At 44.2% G+C, this 23,569-nt stretch overlaps 1 protein-coding gene across 1 annotated transcript in view; it reads left to right on the top strand.

Moving 5' to 3' along the window:
* Positions 1-23,569, top strand: part of LOC124032968 (protein kinase C-binding protein NELL1-like) — a 434,369-nt gene that overhangs the window by 36,948 nt on the left and 373,852 nt on the right. The window lies entirely within an intron of this gene.

Here is a 23,569-nt window from a genome sequence, read left to right as displayed (position 1 = left end):
CACAAGCACCACAGCTTCCAACACACACACAAACACACACATACTCAAGGCAGTTAACCCACTGTTCACTGGGCACCGAAGACGTGGATGTCAAATTAAGGCAGCCCCCCACACCTCTCTGATTCAGAGGGGTCTGGTTAAATGCGGAAGACCCATTTTAGTTGAAGTCATTCAGAGTTACAACTGACTAGGTATCCCCCTTTACCTTTCACTCACACACACACAGGGGCATGTTGAGAGGCTGTGATATTTCCAACTGTCTCCCATTGCCACATCCCCTTTGAGCATTCAGCAAGTGTCACAAGTTTCCCTGAGAAGTGACACCACTGATAAGCTCTGTGAGCTCATCAAGGTAAATATTTGTAAACTATTTGACTATTGCTGCTCTGGTGACAGGCTGCAGACAGTATGGGGTAAGAGAGGCAAGCTGTAGACTGTAGGGTTCTGTATTTGTGTCACATCTACATACTTATGCACATGCACGACGCATGTGCACATGCGTGAGCTCACCCCCCCCAAGTTGTCAGATTTAAATATATATATATATATATATATATATATTTCATTGTTGGACATAAAACACCAGGAAATGAGCTCCAAGTGATTTTCATTGAAAAGAATTTTCCAAAGTATTCCCACACATAATAGAGGTTTGAAATGATTATGTTTTAGTCAGACATATCTGTTTGTGCTTTTTGCAATCAATTTGCAGTCTACAATTCATTTGTAATTATGAACTCCGAGGCTTGAATGCTGATTGGCTGACAGCTGTGGTATATCAGGGGTATGACAAAACATTTATTTTTAAAATGGCGCTGAAGAGGATGGCTGACGTTTTACGGCATCTTACCGTAAGGTGCTACAGATGGTAATGCGTACGGCGCAGTACATCACTGGGGCCAAGCGTCCTGCAATCCAGGACCTATATAAAAGGTGGTGGCAGAGGAAATCCCATAAAATGGTCAGAGACTCCAGTCACACAAGTCATAGACTGTATTTTCTGCTACTGCACGGTAAGAGGTACCGAAGCGCCAAGTCTAGTACCAAAAGGCTCCTTAACAGCTTCTACCCCCAAGCCATAAGACTGCTGAACAATTCATCAAATGGCCAACTGACTATTACATTGACCCCCACCCCCATCTCCATTTGTTTTGTACACTGCTGCTACTCACTGTTTATTATCTATGCATGGTCACTTCACCCCTACCTACATGTACAAATTACCTATAACATGTATCCCTGCACACTGACTCTGGATCAGTACCCCCTGTATATGGCCTCGTTATTGTTATGTTGTGTTACTGTTTATTCTTTTTTTACTTTAGCTTATTTGGTGAATAAAATTAACTGCAACGTTGGTTTTAAGGGCTTGTAAGTAAGCATTTCACGGTATGGTCTACACTTGTTGTATTCAGCGCATGTGACAAATAAAGTTCATAATAACTATAAGGCACCTCAGGGGTTTGTGGTATATGGCCAGTACACCACGGCTATTGGCTGTATCCAGACACTCCGTGTTGCCCTGAATGCCAAGTGTCACATGTGGAGGAAACCTGGCACCATCCCTATGCTGAGGCATGGTGGAGGAAGTATCATGCTGTGAGGATATTTGTCAGCTGCAGGGTCTGGGAGACTAGTCAGGATTGAGGGAAAGATGAGCAGAGCAAAGTTTTTTTATTTTATTTAACATTTATTTAACTAGGCAAGTCAGTTAAGAACAAATTATTATTTACAATGATGGCCTACTCCGGCCAAACCCAGATGACGCTGGGCCAATTGTGCACCGCTTTATGGGACTCTCAATCACGGCCGGATGTGATACAGCCTGGATTCGATCCAGGTCTTAAAAATGAGGATATTCTGGAAGAGAGAGAAAGAGACAGAGAGAGAATTCTAAAGTCTTAAAAATGAGGACATTCTGGGAGAGAGAGAGATAATGAGAGAGAGAGAGCCTGGGAGAAAGTGAGAGAGCAAGGGAGAGACAGAGACAGAGTTGGGTAGAGCAACAGCAGTGGTACTGTAGTGTGTCTGATAAACGCCTCTTGCATTGTGCTTGATGTAAAACCTGCTCCAGAGCGCTCAGGACCTCAGACTGGGGCTAAGGTTCACCGTCCTACAGGACAATGACCCTAAGTACACAGCCAAGACAACGCAGGAGTGGCTTCAGGACAAGTCTCTGAATGTCCTTGAGTGGCCCAGCCAGAGCCCGGACATGAACCCGAACTAACATCTCTGGAGAGACCTGAAAATAGCTGTGCAGTGACGCTCCCCATCCAACAAAAACAAAGTGTTGGATAAGAAAGTTAAAGTGCAATATTTGCCATGTAAAAAAGCTTACGTTTAAGTTCTTTGCTCAGAACATGAGAACATATGAAAGCTGGTGGTTCCTTTTAACAGCAGTCTTCAATATTCCCAGGTAAGATGTTTTAGGTTGTAGTTATTATAGGAATTATAGGACTATTTCTCTCTATACCGATTCCCTCCGGTCTCCGACCGGATGTTTTGGTTGAGATTTCTCCGGACATTATTTCAAGAAGGACACCTATAGAATTGACATCGCCTCGTGATCAATTGTATCACTTATTAACGTGTACTAATACCTAAAGTTGCATTACAAAAGTATTTCGAAGTGTTTTGTGAAAGTTTTTCGTCGACTTTTTTAATTTAAAAAAAAATGACGTTACGTTCTAAAACGCTATTTTTTTCCGTTGTTCACACAGTGTTCATAGATCGATATCTAGGCTATATATGGACCGATTTAATCGAAAAAAGACCCAAAATGATGTTTATGGGACATCTAGGAGTGCCAAGAAAGAAGCTCGTCAAAGGTAATGAATGTTTTATATTTTATTTCTGCGTTTTGAGTAGCCCCCGGCTATCGCAAAATCTGTCGTTAGGTGACGGTGCAGTATTTGGGGGATACATGCTATCAGATAATAGCTTCTCATGCTTTCGCCGAAAAGCATTTTACAAATCTGACTCGGTAACTAGATTCACAACGAGTGTAGCGGCAGGGTAGCCTAGTGGTTAGAGTGTTGGACTAGTAACCGAAAGGTTGCAAGTTCGAATCCCCGAGCTGACAAGGTACAAATCTGTCGTTCTGCCCCTGAACAGGCAGTTAACCCACTGTTCCTAGGCCGTCATTGAAAATAAGAATTTGTTCTTAACTGACTTGCCTAGTAAAATAAAGGTAAAATAATAAAAAATAAAAAAAATTCAGTACATTGTATGTGCATTTTAATGAAAGTTTGAGTTTTATCAAAAACTATATGTGGCGCACTTGAAATTTCCGCTGATTGATGTTCCCACAGCGGGAGCACTTCCCTAACAGCAGTCAGTAATTATTTTTAAATTGTGTGGCAAGCAATCATTATTTTGGCAAATAATTATTGTGATTTATCCTGTATTGTCCCAAACCACACACACATTCCCCACCATTCCCCCAGAAACAACCATAAGCTCAGATGTTCAACAGTTGTTCCATCCATGAGCCCAATTCAAAAGAAGACTGTAGCTGTTTGAGAAGCCATGTCAAATTGAGAAGGAATGGGGAGATTTGGTTAACCAATGTCAAGTCCTAGCTGATGGAGCTCAGATACACCCCCTTACCCTGAAACACACAGACACATTGGTCCCCCATTGTGACCATTTTCCCAAGCATCTCTATGCAGTCAGCCCTATTGATTATTTTGTGACACCAGGGCCATAATGATTTGCCCCCTCTCTGATTGTCCGAGTGTGACCACCTTCCAATGGGTTACTTACTGCAGCTAGTGTTTGCCAGCACTGTCACTTCCTGGGTGGGGGAATTCCCACCGACTAGGTATAAGGTCATCAAGGTATTCATTCGCAGCTTTGAGAAATTCCTTGTATTATTTTGCTCACCCACCCGAGGGCTTTGCTATTGTTAGACCAACCCTGCCAGACAGGCTCAGAATCTTGAGGGGCAGCACAGTGCTGCATTAGTGGGTCTGTGACCGCATTTCTCTTTCTGTCTGCTGTATATTTTAGTTTTTATTTATTTAATCTTTATTTAAGTAGGCAAGTCAGTTCAGAACAAATTCTTATTTACAATGACGGCCTACCCCGGCCAAACCCAGGTGAAGCTGGGCCAATTGTGCACTGCTCTATAGGAATCCCAATCATGGCCGGTTGTGATACAGCCTGGAATCAAACCAGGGTCTGTAGTGACTCCTCTAGCAGTGAGATGTAGTGCCTTAGACCGCTGCACCACTCAGGAGCCCAGTATAGGCTACTTACAGTTCTCCTTGGTGTGTAGGTCGCTCAGGTGGGTGTCTAGGGTATAGGGTTGGGAACTGTTCCATCATGATAGGACAATAAATAAATAAACTATATCCCGTATCTGCACAAAATTGAAATATCTCTGTCACAACTTCTGCTCGCAGATACACATGGGCTCTGGCATTTACAACCATTTTTATTTTTCACTCACTTAACTCCACACTTTTCCAAACACAGAAACAGACACCCCATTTTCCATCACAATACACTCGCACATACCCACACACTGTGCCTTCTATGTCCTCTGTTTGGTGTGTTTTGATCTCTACCATGTTAATTCCTACCTAATTTGGGGCTTTTAGTACTTTTGTGTTCCAGTTCCATTTATTTGAAGATGTATTATTTCAATAATGATCCTTTCTTCTAATGCTAAATCTTATCTATTTATAAAAACTATAAATATAAAGTTGAATACTAATTATTTTAGAAAAACTCCCTAAAAAGGCAAGAACCTAGGAAGAAACCTAGAGAGGAACCAGGCTTCTTTTTTTAAACCTTTATTTAACCAGGTAGGCTAGTTGAGAACAAGTTGTCATTTACAACTGTGACCTGGCCAAGATAAAGCAAAGCAGTGTGACCCAAACAACAAATAGGCCATAGTGGGGAAATTATTACAGTATGGCAAATTAACAATATGTTGATGAGGTAGTTGGATGGGCTATTTACAGATTGGCTATGTACAGGTGCAGTGATCTGTGAGCTGCTCTGACAGCTGGTGCTTAAAGCTAGTTAGGGAGGGAGATATGAGTCTCCAGCTTCAGTGATTTTTGCAGTTCGTTCCAGTCAGCAGAGAACTGGAAAGAAAGGCGGCCGAAGGAGGAATTGGCTTTGGGGGTGACCAGTGAAATATACCTCCTGGAGTGTGTGCTGCGGGTGGGTGATGCTATGGTGACCAGTGAGCTGAGATAAGGCAGGGCTTTACCTAGCAACCAGTTATAGATGACCTGGAGCCAGTGGTTTGGTGACGGATATGAAGCGAGGGCCAGCCAACGAGAGCATACAGGTCGCAGTGGTGGGTAGTGTATGGGGCTTTGCTGACAAAACGGATGGCACTGTGATGGACTGCATCCAATTTGCTGAGTAGAGTGTTCGAGGCTATTTTGTAAATTACATCGCCAAAGTCAAGGATCGGTAGGATAGTCCAGGAATCTCTCCAGCAGCCTAAGAGATGTTATTCCTGTTTGTTGTGCCATGACTTCTGGGGTTTTCCACCCCTCCTCTCCCAGCAGTCGCAGGTCACACAGCCTTTCTAAACCCGCTGACATCAGTTGCCTCTGCAGGGTGGCTGACTGAAATGATCTCAAAGGTATGACTGGGTTGTGGAAAAAAGGCTCCTCCCACACCCACAGCTCAGGCTCCACACCCCCTTTTCATGTGGGCCTTAGCAGTTGCCAGGCCCTCAGCACTGCAGAGTAAAAATCTGAGAGACCTGCTGTACTCAGCCTCTCCAGCTTCATGAGGTACAGCTGCCGGTCCAACCCTAATCCGTCAGATCTCCTCAGCATTGCATATGCAGGTTCCCTCCAGCCGACATCAGTATGGTACAGCAGTCTCTGCACTGCCTTTAGCCGGAAAGAAGCCATCCTGTTCTCCAGTTCCTATCAGGAATTGTCCTCCTTTGTGGATGATTATAGAGGCTTGTAGAGGTTGATTGTAGAGGGAGGGTGCTGATGATTATCATCACCCTCCCTCTACATGACACTTGGGACAGGAGCCACCTCCACCTAGCCAGTCTTGACACCAATGCCTGTGACAGCCCCTCCCAGTTCTACCTGACCCACCTCTCCGAACCCAGCTACACCCCCAACACTTTAAGCCCTTCACAAGCCCACTGCAAACCCCCTGGAAGCAGAGGAGGGGCTTTATCCCCCCATGCCCCACATAACAGAGCGTTACTCTTGCCCCAGTTTACCTTAGCTGATGAAGTTCCCTCGTACACCTTCAGACTGGTTTCTCATGCCTGCATACCCTGACCATCCCTGACCATCACAGAAACGTCATCTGCATATGACACTGACACTGCTATGCCTGTCCAGCACACTCCCTGCACTCCCTGCAGTCTCCTGCATAGCAGTCCCAAAAAAAGGCTCAATGGCTAGTGTATATAACTGACCAGATAGACAATGCATACACTTGGCTTCATAGCTCTGTCTTTTCAAACAAAAGGAGGAGGAGCTGGGAGCATCCACCTCCTTGAGCATGGAGAACGTAGCTCTTACAAGTGCTCCCTTTGTTTTAACCTGGAAAAAACTACCCAGGTCCCTATGTAATTTAGCTAAATTAGCCTGGAGGCCTACATTGCCTTTCCCCACCATCTCTACCTCCATCTCACTAATAAAATGCTCTAGTTCCCTCAATACTCTCCTAGCCTCTGAGGATGACTGTTGACAGAAAAGCCAAATTTGGACTTTTCCCACATCCCACCATTGGCTCAGAGACTCATACTGCTCACTTTTCTGCCCCCACCTTCCCCAAAAGGTCTGGAAACCTGAGCAAAAAGTGGCATCTTGTAAGAGCTTTACATTAAACTTCCAATAGGATGCCTACCGGGGCCCTGGTGAAATCGCCAGCTGAGCCATGGTTATGTGGTGATCTGAAAACCCCACCGGGTTAATGGTAAAAACTATCATGTTAGGCTGCACTCACCCTAGCCTCAAAAACCTTCACCCATGTATACTGTCTCGTGCTGGGGTGTTTAGTTTTCCAAACATCCACTAGGTCAAACTGATTAATGATGTCCCTTAACACACCCACTGAATGAGGCTCTTCCCCATTTCTGTCTTTCATTTACATTTACATTTAAGTCATTTAGCAGACGCTCTTATCCAGAGTGACTTACAAATTGGTGCATTCACCTTATGACATCCAGTGGAACAACCACTTTACAATAGTGCATCTAAATATTTTAAGGGGGGGGAGGGGGTGAGAAGGATTACTTTATCCTATCCTAGGTATTCCTTAAAGAGGTGGGGTTTCAGGTGTCTCCGGAAGGTGGTGATTGACTCCACTGTCCTGGCGTCATGAGGGAGTTTGTTCCACCATTGGGGAGCCAGAGCAGCGAACAGTTTTGACTGAGCTGAGCGGGAACTGTACTTCCTCAGTGATAGGGAGGCGAGCAGGCCAGAGGTGGATGAACGCAGTGCCCTTATTTGGGTGTAGGGCCTGATCAGAGCCTGGAGGTACTGAGGTGCCGTTCCCCTCACAGCTCCGTAGGCAAGCACCATGGTCTTGTAGCGGATGCGAGCTTCAACTGGAAGCCAGTGGAGAGAGCGGAGGAGCGGGGTGACGTGAGAGAACTTGGGAAGGTTGAACACTAGACGGGCTGCGGCGTTCTGGATGAGTTGTAGGGGTTTAATGGCACAGGCAGGGAGCCCAGCCAACAGCGAGTTGCAGTAATCCAGACGGGAGATGACAAGTGCCTGGATTAGGACCTGCGCCGCTTCCTGTGTGAGGCAGGGTCTTTCGTCAAATCCATTGTACAGTTCCAGTCCCCGCCGACCACCAGCATCTCCTCAGGTGCTACATGTGAGAGTTCCTGTCTAAGACACCCAAATACAACCCCCCCTCTCTCTCCCTGTGTTAGGCGCATACACATTTATAAAGACAACCCGTGTTGTTAATTTCTGCTTTTAAAACAAGCAACCTACACCTACACCTCCTTTGAGAAGCACATTTTTACAGACAGACCCGGTACAAAAAAGACTGCCACCCCTGCACTAAAATTTGTCCCATGGCTCAACATACTTGCCCCTTTCCACGAGAGCCCCCAATCAACTTCATTCACCATATCACTATGCGTCTCCTGCAGAAACAACACCTGTACTTTTTTTTGTTTTACATATTCACCCAACACACTCCTCTTTCCCGCATATCTGGCACCATTTATTCTGAGCAGTCCTACCTGAAGAGTCTCCATAAGAAGTGGGAGAAAAGCCAGCAAAGAAAGAGCAATAGCAAAGCTCAAAAAGCCCCAGTGCCAGAAAGGAAATACACATCTAAACAGTGTCTGAAGGTAGACCCTTACGCACTGTTGTGACCCACTTACTCAAACTAAACAATTTCCTGGGTGAGAGGACACCATGCCCCTCATTTTTCATAGCATGTTGTAATGATCTTACAAATGTTTTTCCCCTTGGTCTCATTCAGGAACCTTGTCAGTTCCCTCAATGTGTAATTTGACCCCTCTGCTTGACTGGCTGCCAGCTCCGGACCCATTGAAGAGGAGTCTGAACAAAAAACCTCATCATACTTTTCCTCAGACTCACTTTCCTCCTCATCTCAATCTCCCATCCTGACCACCTGCCCTTCCTCTCTGGTCAGGGCCTCCCCCCCAGCACCAAGCAAAGGTTCCATGGTGTCTTTGACCACACCAGCCTCTCCCCTCCAACCTCCTTTCTTCTCTCACTTTTTCCTTTACCACTTGACACCCCCCCTAGTCTCTTACACTTCCCCACTATACTCTCCTCATCCAACAGCCTAACCTGACAAGACCCAGCCTCATCTACACCACCCTCCATAACATGACTAGGCCCAGCCTCCGCTATACCACCATCCATAGCATGAATGGACCCAGCCTCCGCTACACCACCATCTCTAGCCTGACTAGACCCAGCCTCAGCTACACCACCATATCTGGCATGACTAGGCCCAGCTTCTGCTGTCTGCATCTCATTGCCCCTGTACCTTGACCTTGATTTCTCCCACTGGTGCTTGTGCCCTCACCTTGTCTACGGCCTTTATGTGGGCAAGCAAAACTCTTATGCCCCAAATCCCCACACCCAAAGCACCGTAGACTATCTGTGATGGCAAACCCTGCATAGAGCCACTCCCCATGCCTAATTTTAAAATGCACATTTAGCTGTTGCTCAGTGTTATTCAAAACATAAACACTTGCCTCCGGAACGAAACAACGTGCTTAACGGCATCTGCCTGAAAACCTGCCGACAATACACAAAACCCAATAGCAAACTTACCAAACGACTCAGCTCTTTCCTGATTTGATCATCCGTAATAAACGGGGGCCAATGTGCAACTACTACCCTTGTTAAAGGGGTCGAAAGAGGTGAAATTGGCACCAACTCACCCCTTACAAATATGCAGTGTTGTTCTGGATGCAGACGGAAGGGTTTAGATGGCAGCGAGGCAGAAAAAGCCATACAAGGCAGTTGATGAGTAATCACTAATTTGCTCTTTTCATGAACACAACCACAGCTTTGTTCATTCTAGAAGCAGAATGTATAAATGCAGCTCCTACCTGTTCACCGACTGTAAGCAGAACCTCCTCCACTTTTACTCCATTCTCAGGAACACACCTGAATCCATGCCGTATCGACAGCGTCTCCTCCGCGCTATGCTGAGAAGCCATTGTGCACACCACACCACAACTTTGAAAAAACCTCTGGATACCGCTAAAACAAATAGTGCATTAACCCTCCACCATAGAAAATACAATTGAAAGAAAAGACCAAGGACAGAATAAAGACACAGTATTGTTAGGACAGAGCTAGAGTTAGGACAGAGCCCTCCACACCAAAACACTCAAACTCCAAAAAACCCTCAGCATACACTGGGAGGGAGGGAGGGACTTTTTGTGTTTCTATAATGAAACATTCTCATTTCATTAAAAACTTAAATTCACACAGGACACCGAATAGGACAGGAGAAATTCTCCAGATATAACAGACTGACGCTAGCCCCCCGACACAAACTACTGCAGCATAAATACTGGAGGCTGAGACAGGAGGGGTCGGGAGACACTGTGGTCCGGACAGGGCAAAACAGGCAGGATATAACCCCCACTTTGCCAAAGCACAGCCCCCACACCACTAGAGGGATATCTTCATCCACTATCTTACCATCCTGAGACAAGGCCGAGTATAGCCCACAAAGATCTTCGCCCCTCCTAGGGACGGCATGGAAGAGCACTAGTAAGCCAGTTACTCAGCCCCTGTAATAGGGTTAGATGTTCATCTCTTTCACAAGGGAGCCCTCCATATACAACTTCATCAGACAAACAAAACAATGTAATACAATATAAAACAAATAAAATACAGCACAACACAGATATTCCTCAAAAATAATTGCATAGCTCAGTAAGAAGGTCCCCAATCAATATTTAAAATGTCCAGAACGGCACCAGAACATTGAATTGTAATGAATTTTGTAGTTGGCTCCAGCAATGACATGCTTTAAAACTAAAAGTGAATTTGGTGGAAAACCGAGGAACCTCAAGAGTTAACTAACCTTATGAACGGGTTTGTTATCTGATGTTTTTTAATATAACAGTGACTTTAGGTAAGTTGGAAGTTTGTGTAGTAGAGCTTGGTAAAAAAGACCAGCCAACCTTTTTATACTCTATACCAGGCGGTGTCAGAGGAAAGCCCTATAAAATGTCAATGACTACAGCCACCCTAGTCATAGACTGTTCTCTCTGGTACCGCACGGCAGGCGGTACTGGAGCGCCAAGTCTAGGTCGAAGAGGCTTCTAAACAGCTTCTACCCCCAAAACATAAGAACATCTAATCAAATGGCTACCCAAACTATTTGCACTGCCCCCTTACGCTAATGCTACTCTCTATTATCTATGTATAGTCACTATAATAACTCTATCTACATGTACATATTACCTCAATTACCTCGACTAACTGGTGCCCCCGCACATTGACTCTGTACCGGTACACCCTGTATATAGCCTCTCTATTGTTATTTTACTGTTGCTCTTTAATTATTTGTTACTTTTATTTCTTCTCTTTTTAGGTGTTTTTCCAAAAACTGCATTGTTGGTTAATGGCGTGTAATTAAGCATTTCATTGTAAGTTCTACACCTGTTGTATTCGGCACATGTGACATTCGATTTGATATGATGTAGTTAGCTGATATGTTAAGGCCAGGCACAACAGCCGGAAATGACTGTGGCGCTGGAGGAGGCAAGCCCTCCTGCCGCGCCCTTCCAGCACCTCTCCGGGCACCTTTTCTGTTGGGAGGCTAATGGAGCCAAGCTAAGGGTAGTCAATCAAGTGTGTGACTACGGACTACAAAATGAAAACCAGCCACGCCGCAGACACCGACTTCTTGCTTCCAGACAAGCTAAACACGTTCATTGCCCGCTTTGAGGATAACACACTGCCACCAACACAGCCAGCTACCAAGGACTGTGGGCTCTCCTTCTTTGGCCGACGTGAGTAAGAAATTTAAATGTGTTAACCCTCGCAAGGCTGCCGGCCCAGAAGGCTTCCCTAACCGCGTCCTCAGAGCATACGCAGACCAGCTGGCTGGTGCATTTACGGACATATTCAATATCTCCCTATCCCGTCTTCTTTCCCCACATGCTTCAAGATGGCCACAATTGTTCCTGTACACAAACATGCAAAGGTAACTGATCTAAATGACTATCGTCCCGTAGTACTCACTTCTGTCATCATGAAGTGCTTTGAGAGACTCGTCAAGGATCATATCACCTCCAACCTACCTGTCACCCTCGACCCACTTCAATTTGCTTACCGACCCAATAGGTCCACAGACGATGCAATTGCCACCACACTGCAAACTGCCCTATCCCATCTGGACAAGAGGAGTACCTATGTAAGAATGCTGTTCATTGACTATAGCTCAGCATTCAACACCATAGTACCCTCCAAGCTCATCTTTAAGCTTGAGGCCCTGGGTCTGAACCCCGCCCTGTGAAATTGTGTCCTGGACTTCCTGATTGGCCGCCCCCAGGTGGTGAAGGTAGGAAACAACATCTCCACTCTGCTGATCCTCAACACTGGGGCCCCACAAGGGTGTGTGCTCAGCCCCTCCTGTACTCCCTGTTCATCCATGACTGCGTGGCCATGCATGCCTCCAACTCAATCATCAAGCATCTCCTCAACCTCAGGAGGCTGAAGCATTTGGCTTGTCACCTAAAACCCTCACAAACTACTAAAGATGTATCACCACCTGGTACGGCAACTGCACCACCCATAACGACTGGGCTCTTCAGAGGGTGGTGCGGTCTGCACAACGCATCACCGGGAGCAAACTACATGCCCTCCAGGTCACCTACATTACCCAATGTCACAGGCAGGCCAAAAAGATAATCAAAGACAACAACTACCCTAGCCACTGGTCTTTTCACCCCGCTAACACCCAGAAGGCGAGGTCAGTACAGGTGGATCAAACCTGTGACCGAGAGACTGAAAAACAGCTTCTATCTCAAGGCCATCAGACTGTTACAGGCATCACTAGCATAGAGAGGCTGCTGTCTACTTGTAGACTTGAAATCATTGGCCACTTTAGTCAATTTAATAATGTTTACATATCCTGCATTACTCATCTCATATATACTTTATTCTTTTCTATAATATCTATTGCTTCTTAGCCTATGCCGCTCTAAATTGCTCATCCATGTATTTATATATTCTTATTCCCATCCTTTACTTAGATTTGTGTGTATTAGTTATTTGTTGTGAAATTGTTACATATTACTTGTTAGATATTGCTGCACTGTCTGAACTAGAAGCACAAGCATTTCGCTACACTTGTATGTGACCAATACAATTTGATTTGATTGGCTGGACAGTCAGCCCAAAGAGTTGATTAGGCTGCTGCTGCTCCCATTCGAGGGAGAGGACAGGTTGGGGTCTGAAAGACTCAGTTTAAGATAAAATATAACTTAAAATAACAAAGGTTAAGTTTCTAATTTGTAACCATTTATGTTGGTCAATAATGAAATTACATCTGAGTTTGAACCGTTTACTCTGCCTCACTGAGCCTCTGTACCCAGTGTTGGTCAGTGCCGTTTAAGATGAGGGAGGACAATATTTGAGGGAGGACAATATTTTCATGAGCATGTGTCACGACTACCGCCGATGTCGGTCCCTCTCCTTGTTCGGGTGGCGTTCGGCGGTCGACATCACCTGTCTTCTAGCCATCGCTGATACACCTTTCATTTACCATTTGTTTTGTCTTTGTTTACTACACATCGGGTTTCATTCCCTAATTACATGTTCATGTATTTAACCCTCTATTTCCCCAAGGTTTTTGTGCGCGATTGTTTCTATGCTCATTCGAAACGTTATGGCTGGTTTTCGACGGATGCTGTTTTCACCCGTGCATAATTTATTACCGTTTATTGTTGGTCAATGTAACGGTTTTCTTCTGGGAAAAGAGAGGAGGACCAAAACGCAGCGTGGTTACTTGTAAACATCTTTAATAAAGATGAACAATGAACAATCTACAAAACAAGAAATGGGAGAAAACCGAAACAGCCCTATCTGGTACAACAAACACAGAGACAGGAACAGGTCTAGAAAGCCTCATAAAGGCCAGTGATGGATAGATGTATAACTACAACTAATCAGACATTAATATATCTTTAAGCATGGTCAAATTAATAATTGTGCTGTGGATTATGCATTAAATCACCCAGACACATCAAAGATGGTCGTCCTTCTCAACTGAGCTGCAGGACAGGAATGAAACTGCTCAGGGGTTTTACCCTTAGGCCATTGGTGACTTCAATGCAACTACAGAGGTTAATGGCTGTGATGGGAGAAAACTGAGAATTGATGAACAACATTGTAGTGAATACACCTTTTGGCCTAAATGAAAAGCCTTATGTTTGGGGCAAATCCAACAAAACACATCACTGAGTAACTAGCTCCTTATTTTCAAGCGTGATGGTGGCTGTATGAAGGTATGGGTATGCTTTACATCTGCAAATACTGGGTAGTTTTACAGGATGAAAAGAAATGGGATGAATGTGTTGTTTTTGATTTACCTCAAACATAACACTTTTTATTCAGGACAAAACGTTAATTGCTTTGCCACATTTTTAGCAGTATTCCTTTAGTACCTTTTTGCAAACACAATGCATGTTTTGGAATATTTTTATTCTGTACAGTCTTTTTTTCACTCTGTTATTTAGGTTAAGTATTGTGGAGTAACTACAATGTTTATTTTAAATGTATTATTTATTTATTTATTAACCCCTCCACCACCCCCCTTCCTGTCCGCCCGTCTTCGGAGGACAAATATCTTCATTATTTACAGCTTGTTTGTTACTGTCATGAATCTCGCCGAAGATGGTGCCTCTTCCTGTTCGGGCGATGCTCGGCGGTCGTCGTCGCCGGCCTATTATCGATTCCCTTTCCGTTTGTTTCTGTTTATTGGGTAATTGGGTACACCTGTTTTGAGTTAGTGTTTGTTTGTAGGCTATTTAAGGGCACTAGGCCCGCTGGGTATTTGTGCGGGCTTGTTTTTTGTTACTCTGTTGTATGGTGTTTTTTTCGTGTTGTATTGTCCGGACTATTTTGGTCCTGTTGTTTGGGCTGGTAAATTGTATGCGCACTGTGTGTTGGCGTGAGCGTTTTGATGCGCCGGAGAATAAATTTGACAATCTACTGAACCCTGCTCTCTGCGCCTGATTCCACCCACCACTCCTAGTTAATCATAACAGAAGCCCGCACCCACCTAAATGGAGTCAGCAGGAGCAGCGACCACCCCTCTCCCAACTATGTAGGAGCGCGTTCATCACCACACAGCTGTCCTCCATCGGATCGGTACAGCAATGGACCAGATGATGGAGAGGATGGAACGATGGGAGAGGAGTGGTCTACCGACGTCTACCCCAGCTCCCCCACAGACGACGCCACCTACTCCACTTACGTCGTCCTCTGGGTCCAGCTCATTGCTTCTCTCCCCCCCGAGGGAGTACGATGGAGCGGCGACTGGGTGCCAGGGATTTTTGCTCCAGCTCGAGCTCTACCTGGCTACCGTGCGTCCGGCTCCCTCGGGTGAGGAGAGTGTGAGCCTCCTCGTCTCCTGTTTAACGGGTAGGGCCCTGGACTGGGCCAACGCTGTCTGGAACAGCCCAGACTCGGCTCGGGACAACTACCTGGAGTTCACCACCTCAGACAGGAGAGGAGGAGTGCGCAGGACTTCGTGTTGGAGTTCAGGACCCTAGCTGCTGGTGCTGGGTGGAATGACAGGGCCCTGATGGACCATTACCGGTGCAGTCTCCGGGAGGACGTCCGCCGGGAGCTAGCTTGTCGGGACACAACTGTCGATTCGATTGGACAACTCCGATGGAGTTGGGAGGAGCTGCATCTAGGGAGACCAGAGGAGGAGGCTCCTCCTGGTCCTATTGTGGCCGGAGGAACACTTCTCGGCCACCCCAGGTGAGTAAGCACCAAACTCACCCAGAGCTCCCTATTGGTCACATGTTTTTTTTTTTCCTGCATTTTTTCCCTCTCTTCAGCATAAGGCGCTAGTCGATTCAGGCGCAGCTGGGAGTTTTATGGACCGCAGACTCGCCCGTAAATGGGGTATTCCGTTAGTGCAGATAGACCCACCTGTCCCCGTGCACTCCTTAGATAGCCGACCGTTAGGGTCAGGGCTGGTCAGGGAGGCCACGATTCCGCTGGACATGGTAACGCAGGGGAATCATAGGGAGAAGATCTGTTTCTACCTTATTGATTCACCTGGGTTTCCAGTGGTGTTGGGGGTTCCCTGGCTGGCTATTCACAATCCCCTCATTTCCTGGAAACAGGGGGCTCTTCAGGGGTGGTTAGACGAGTGTTCGGATAGGTGTATAGGAGTTTCCATCGGTGCCACAACGGTGGAGAGTCCAGACCAGGTTTCCACCGTGTGCATTCCCCCAGAATATGGCCAAATTACCACCTCATCGATGGTGGGATTGCGTGATAAACCTCCAGAAGAAGCTGCACTTCCCCGGAGTCACGTGTACCCACTGTCACAGGAAGAGACAAATTACCACTGTTCGCTGCTCTGGCCCTCCAATGGTGGAACAAACACCCTCACGACGCCAGGACAGTGGAGTCAATCACCACCTTCCGGAGACACCTGAAACCCCACCTCTTTAAGGAATACCTAGGATAGGATAAAGTAATCCTTCTCACCCCCCCCCTTAACAGATTTAGATGCACTATTGTAAAGTGGCTGCTCCACTGGATGTCATAAGGTGTACGCACCAATTTGTAAGTCGCTCTGGATAAATGCTAAATGACTTAAATGTAAATGTTAAATGAGACGTTGGCTATGGAGACATATGTCACGGAAGATCTGAGACAGGGGTACATTCGGCCCTCCATGTCACCCGTCTCCTCATTTCTTTTTTGTGAGGAAAAAGGAGGGAGGTCTGCGTCCGTGCATTGATTATCGAGGTCTCAATTCGATCACAGTGGGTTTTTAGTTATCCGCTACCTCTCATCGCTACGGCGGTGGAATCATTCCACGGAGTGCGTTTCTTCACAAAACTGGACCTCAGGAACGTTATATAATCTGGTCCGTATTCGGGGAGGAGACGAGTGGAAAACAGCGTTTAGTACCACTTCAGGCCACTATGAGTACCTTGTCATGCCGTATGGTTTGAAGAATGCTCCAGCCGTCTTCCAATCCTTTGTAGATGAGATCCTCAGGGACATGCACGGGCAGGGTTTGGTAGTCTATATTGATGACATCTTGATTTATTCTGCCACACGCGCCACGCATGTCTCCCTGGTGCGCAAGGTTCTTGGGCGACTGCTGGAGCATGACCTATACGTCAAGGCTGAGAAATGTGTGTTCTCCAAACCAGCCGTTTCCTTCCTGGGTTATCGCATTTCCAGCTCGGTGATGGAGTGTGACCGCGTTAACGCCGTGCATAATTGGCCGACTCCGCCCACGGTAAAGGAGGTGCAGCGGTTTTTAGGGTTTGCCAATTACTACTGGAGGTTTATCCGGGGTTTTGGCCAAGTAGGGGCGCCCATTACCTCACTGCTGAAGGGGGGGCCGGTGCGTCTGCGGTGGTCAGCAGTTGAAGGCGCTGTTCACTGGGGCTCCCGTGTTGGCGCATCCGGACCCTTCGTTAGCATTCATAGTGGAGGTGGATGCGTCCGAGGCTGGGGTTGGAGCCGTGCTGTCTCAGCGCTCGGGCACGCCACCGAAGCTCCGTCCCTGCGCTTTCTTTTCTAAGAAGCTGGGTCCGGCGGTCCTTCTGTAGCTCAGTTGGTAGAGCATGGCGCTTGTAACGCCAGGTAGTGGGTTCGATCCCCGGGACCCCCCATACGTAGAATGTATGCACACATGACTGTAAGTCGCTTTGGATAAAAGCGTCTGCTAAATGGCATATATTATTATTATTATATTATTATTATATTATGTGGGAGACCGGGAGTTACTAGCTATGGTAAAGGCCTTGAAGTTGTGGAGATACTGGCTAGAGGGGGCTAAACACCCTTTCCTCATCTGGACTGACCACCGTAATCTGGAGTATATTCGAGCAGCGAGAGACTGAATCCACATCAGGTTAGGTGGGCCATGTTCTTTACACGTTTTAGATTTACGATCTCTTATAGACCAGGTTCCCTTAACACTAAGGCCGACGCGCTGTCCCGTCTCTATGACACCGAGGACCGGTCCATCAAACCCACTCCCATCCTTCCAGCCTCTCGGCTGGTGGCCCCGGTGGTATGGGAGGTGGACGCGGACATCGAGCGGGCGTTGAGGGTTGAACCTGCGCCTACACAGTGTATCCGATCGGGGTCCCCAGTTCACGTCCCGGGTTTGGAAGGCGTTTATGGAGCGTTTGGGGAGCTCGGTCAGCCTTACCTCTTATCACCCCGAAAGTAATGGGCAGGTGGAGAGAGTAAACCAGGAAGTGGGTAGGTTTCTGAGGTCGTATTGCCAGGACCGGCCAGGAGAATGGGTGAGGTACGTCCCGTGGGCAGAGTTGGCCCAGAACTCACTTCGGCATTCATCCATGAATATGTCGCCATTCGAATGCGTACTGGGCTACCAGCCGGTCCTGGCTCCACCGGAGAATACATTTGACAATCTACTGAACCCTGCTCTCTGCGCCTAATTCCACCCACCACTCCTAGTTAATCGTAACAGTTACATATACAGTCGTGGCCAAAAGTTTGAGAATGACACAAAGTTTGCTGCTTCAGTGTCTTTAGATATTTTTGTCAGATGTTACTATGGAATACTGAAGTATAATTACAATCATTTGATAAGTGTCAAAGGCTTTTATTGACAATTACATGAAGTTGATGCAAAGAGTCAATATTTGCAGTGTTGACCCTTCTTTTTCAAGACCTCTGCAATCTGCCCTGGCATGCTGTCAATTAACTTCTGGGCCACATCCTGACTGATCATTAACAAATATAATACTATTTTTAAACATTTGTTTTTTATTAACCTCTTGCTCCTACCTGACACGCAGGCGTCCCATCTAGACATCTGGAAATGCAAATGCGCTACGCTAAATGCTAATAGTACTAGTTAAAACTCAAACGTTCATTAAAATACACATGCAGGGTATTGAATTAAAGCTACACTCGTTGTGAATCCAGGCAACAAGTCAGATTTTTGAAATGCCTTTCGGCGAAAGCATGAGAAGCTATTATTTGATAGCATGTAACACCCCAAAAGACCCGCAGGGGACGTAAACAAAATAATTATCATAGTCGTCGCTACACAAACCGCACAAATAAAATATAAAACATTCATTACCTTCTTCTTTGTTGGCACTCCTAGATGTCCCATAATCACTATTGGGTCTTTCAACATTCATTACCTTCTTCTTTGTTGGCACTCCTAGATGTCCCATAATCACTATTGGGTCTTTTTTCAATTAAATCGGTCCATATATAGCCTAGATATTGATCTATGAAGACTGTGTGATAAATGGAAAAAAATAGCGTCTTATAAAGTAACGTCATTTTTTTAAATTAAAAAAGTAGACGATAAACTTTCACAAAACACTTCGAAATACTTTTGTAATGCAACTTTAGGATTAGTACATTTTAATAAGCGACCAAATTAATCACGAGGCGATGTATATTCTTGAGCTGTCCGTCTGGAAACAATGTCCGGGTAAATCTCAACCAAAATATCCGGTCGGAGACCGGAAGAAATGGCTTGTCTCTTCTTTGTTTGACCAAGAAACAAAGCCTAGGCAAATGACAAGACTGTTGACATCGTGTGGAAGCTGTAGGTATTGCAACCTCAGCCCCATTTATTGTGGTTCGCCTTTATCAATGGGTTGAAGTGGCGGATGGATATATATTTCCATTTTCAGTGATCAGATTTTCCTGCGCTTTTTGATGAAACGCACGTTCTGTTATGGTCACAGCCGTGATTTAACCAGTTTTATAAACGTCTGAGTGTTTTCTATCCACACATACTAATCATATGCATATACTATATTCCTGGCATGAGCAGCAGGGCGCTGAAATGTTGCGCGATTTTTAACAGAATGTTCGAAAAAGTAGGGGGTAGGAGTAACAGGTTAATCAGTATATTTCAATTTAACCATAACTTGTTGTAATATTTGTTCTATCTCTTCTGGAGGATTGTAACCAGCTTTGTATGGCTTGTTTAAGAAAGGGCGATACTTTAAACAAAATTTCTGTCATGCCCTGACCTTAGATATCTCTGTTTTTTGTTTATATTTTGGTTGGGTCAGGGTGTGACTAGGGTGGGTACTCTAGTATTTTGTATTTCTAGGGTTTTTTGTATGTCTAGGGTTTTTTGTATATCTATGTTGGCCTGATATGTTTCCCAATCAGAGACAGCTGTTTATCGTTGTCTCTGATTGGGGATCATATTTAGGTAGTCCTTTTTCACACTTTCTGGTGTGGGATCTTGACTATGTGTAGTTCACTGTCAGCACTATATTGTATAGCTTCACATTCCGTTTGTTATTTTTGTTGGTTTGTTCGGTGTTCATTCTTTTAATAAAGAGAATGTACGTATACCACGCTGCGCCTTGGTCTCACTCATACGACGATCGTGACAATTCCATTTTCAATTAGTCGGAAATGAGAAGTTGCAATCTGTATAAAGGCAAAAAGGCCATTTTTGAACAAAATAATAATCTTAATAATCTACTGGAGAACCATTTTTGGTTTAAGTATAATGTATGTATGATTGATGCATTTAGTGAGAGGTTTAAAGCTTTCATATTTAATACTTTTAGCCAGCGAAACTCATATTGATTATATAAATAGGCACGTTTAATTTTGTCTGGCTTAGCATTCCAAATAAAATAAAATATTTTTTGCTCATATGATTAAAAAACGAGTCATCTGCAGTAGGCAGTGCCATTAGTAAGTAAGTATACTGTGATAGGACCAAAGAGCTATTAATCAATGGGATTTTTCCATAAATAGACAAGTATTTACCTCCATGGCTGAAGAATCTTATCTATTTTTGCTAACTTTCTATTCAAAATTAATGTTGTTAAGTTCATTTATATTTCTTGATGTGAATACCAAGTATGTCTACTCCATCGCTACAATGTTGTTTATTCATCCTCAGTTTTCTCCTCTCACAGCCATTCAACTCCCTGAGTGATTTCCTTCCTCTCCGACAACTGACTTAGGAAGGACGCCTGTATCTTTGTGGTGATTGGGTGTATTGATACACCATCCAAAGTGTAATTAATAACTTCACCATGCTCAAAGGGATATTCAATGTCTGCTTTTGCATTTTTACCCATCTACCAACAGGTGCCTTTCTTTGCAAGGCATTGGAAAACCTCACTGGTCTTTGGTTGAATCTGTGTTTGAAATTCACTGCTCGACTGAGGGACCTTATAGATAATTGTATGTGTGGGGTACAGAGATGAGGTAGTCATTCAAAAATTATGAAAACACTATTATTGCAGACAGAGTGACTCAATGTAACTTATTATTTGACTTGGTAACCATATTGTTACTCTTGGACTTATTTAGGCTTGCCATAACAAAGGGGTTGAATACTTATTGACTCAAGACATGTTAACTTTTCATTTTTTATTAATTTGTAAAAAATAATTTAAAAAACAATTTCACATTGACATTTTGAGGTGTGGTGTGTAGACCAGGGACCAAAAAATTGAAAGGTTTACATTTTAAATTCAGGCTGTAACACAACAAAATGTGGAAAAAGTCTAGGGGTGTGAATTATTTCTGAATGCACTGTAAATTCTTTAGTATTTAATTGCCATTACACAAAAGTCTGACTTTTCCCACATGGAAACTCGTTTTCCTCAGCTTCAGAAGCATCTACATTCACCAAAGTGTGTGGTTATCCTTTGATACTACTGTATATTCTCCAGACTTACTCAAAATTGTTCATTTGTTATAAAATGTTCTTGGAAAAATGATCCTAAAATATCTTTAGTATTTTAGAGAAAAAAAATCACAAATATCATTGGGGGTATGATATTTGTGTATCTGACTTTCTCACTCATCATTATTCACAAGTCATTCAGGACTACCCATAATCATGGCAGCATCCACAGTAATGTAGAAGTGTTTAGAGACATATTCGATTCTCATTTATAATAAAAGTGACTCCAAAATGACACAATACATTATTTAGAATGAATTTATATTGGGCACAAAAGAATTTGAAACACAACCAAAACAAACAGCAAATGCATCCAACAAGTTTGTAGCTGGATGTAATGATTGTGTGCTAGGTATATGGTACCAAATGCTAAACCTTTGACTACTTTAATACAGATTTGTCTCAAAACTTTTGGTCCACTAAAATGGGGGGGGGGGGGCGGCGCTATGTACAAAAAGTCATTTCTAAACAGTTCACTCGATATGGATGGAAATACCTTAAAAGTAAAGCTGACAGACTGAACTTTAACCTCATAGTCATTGTATTATTTCAAATCCAAAGTGCTGGAGTACAGGGCCAAAACAACAAAACGTGTCACTGTCCCATTTTTTTTGCTCCCTGTATGTGCATACTGTATATGCTCATATGGTGCCTGGCCTTAAATATTTATCCAGTCGTTGTAAGATCTGACATGCGACTGCAATGTAGTTAGGCAGGAACTCCACCAGCGTGTGTTGATTTGGTGAATGCACTCAAGGTCAAACCTAATCTCTGAACGGGACTACAAGAGGGTCAGCTTGAGATACAATTATACGTTGTAATTGCTCTTCTTCCTCACAAGCATCCCTATCCCACCCGAAAACCTGGCTCTTATGTTGTTAGGAATCCATTTGGATAATTTAGAAAATAACATTGGCTATGTCAGTCACATGGTGGTCCTTCTAAACTGAAGAATTTTCTTCATTTACCCTTGTTGCTCCGAAGGTCACGTTAATTTTGTCTTAATTAACTTCTTGCAAAAATATTAGAATCCTTGATCAATTCTCAGCTACGATCTTTCTTATCTTCGAACTGTATTCTGAATGCTCATCAGTCTGGTTTTAGAACAGGATATAGCACCATCTCTGCTGCATCACTTAGTAAATTAAATAAATTAAATAGTAAATTAAATAGTAAATGCTATGGATAAGAAATAACATTGTTCTGCCCTCTTTATAGATTTCTCCAAGGCCTTTGATACTGTTGATCATACACTGTTAATACAGAGGTTATTTTCTATTGGTTTAGATCACGCCGCTTGCAATTTGTTTCAGAAATACTGATAGATCACAATGTACATCTGCTGACAGGTCAAGTTTCCTTCACAGAAAAAAGGTGTTTTGCAACGTTCCATTCTGGGCCGAGTACTTTTTGATATGTACATCAACAATAGTGAACAATATTTCACCTTTATGCAGATTATACTGTTATGTATTATATTGTCTCCTCTGTGAACCAGGCTTTATTTGACTGCTTTTAATGTCATAGAAAAAGCACTTGTTGACCTTAAATTAGTATTGAATCAGAGAAAAACAAACTACTGTATTTGGTTTTCTAGAGCCCACAACGAGATAAAAAAATATGCACCTAGAATGGAGCCCAAATTGAGCGTATCCCTTTTTACAAATACCTGGGCATTTTGCAGGGCACTGTACCTATCCTAGATTATGCCAACATTATCTACCTGAATACAGCTGCCACTTCATAAAAGGAGTTAAATTCTGTCTAAACAAACAACAAAGAGGCCAAAGATAACCCTGAAGGAGCTGCAAAGCTCCACAGTGGAGATTGGAATATCTGTCGACAGGACCACTTTAAGCCATACACTCCACAGAGCAGGGTTTTATGGAAGAGTGGCCAGAAAAAAAGCAATTGCTTAAAGAAAGAAATAAGCAAACACGTTTAGTGTTTGCCAAAAGGCAAGTGGGAGACTCCCCAAACACATGGAAGAAGGTACTCTGGTCAGATGAGACTAAAATTGAGTTTTTTTCCATCAAGGAAAACACTATGTCTGGCGCAAACTCAACACCTCTCATCACCCTGTAAATACCATCCTCACAGTGAAGCATGATGGTGGCAGCATCATGCTGTGAGGATGTTTTTCCATCGGCAGGGACTGGGAAACTGG

The sequence above is a fragment of the Oncorhynchus gorbuscha genome, linkage group LG04 (assembly GCF_021184085.1).
Source record: "Oncorhynchus gorbuscha isolate QuinsamMale2020 ecotype Even-year linkage group LG04, OgorEven_v1.0, whole genome shotgun sequence".
Lineage (NCBI taxonomy): Eukaryota > Metazoa > Chordata > Actinopteri > Salmoniformes > Salmonidae > Oncorhynchus > Oncorhynchus gorbuscha.
This window is presented reverse-complemented; position numbering and strand designations above follow the sequence as displayed.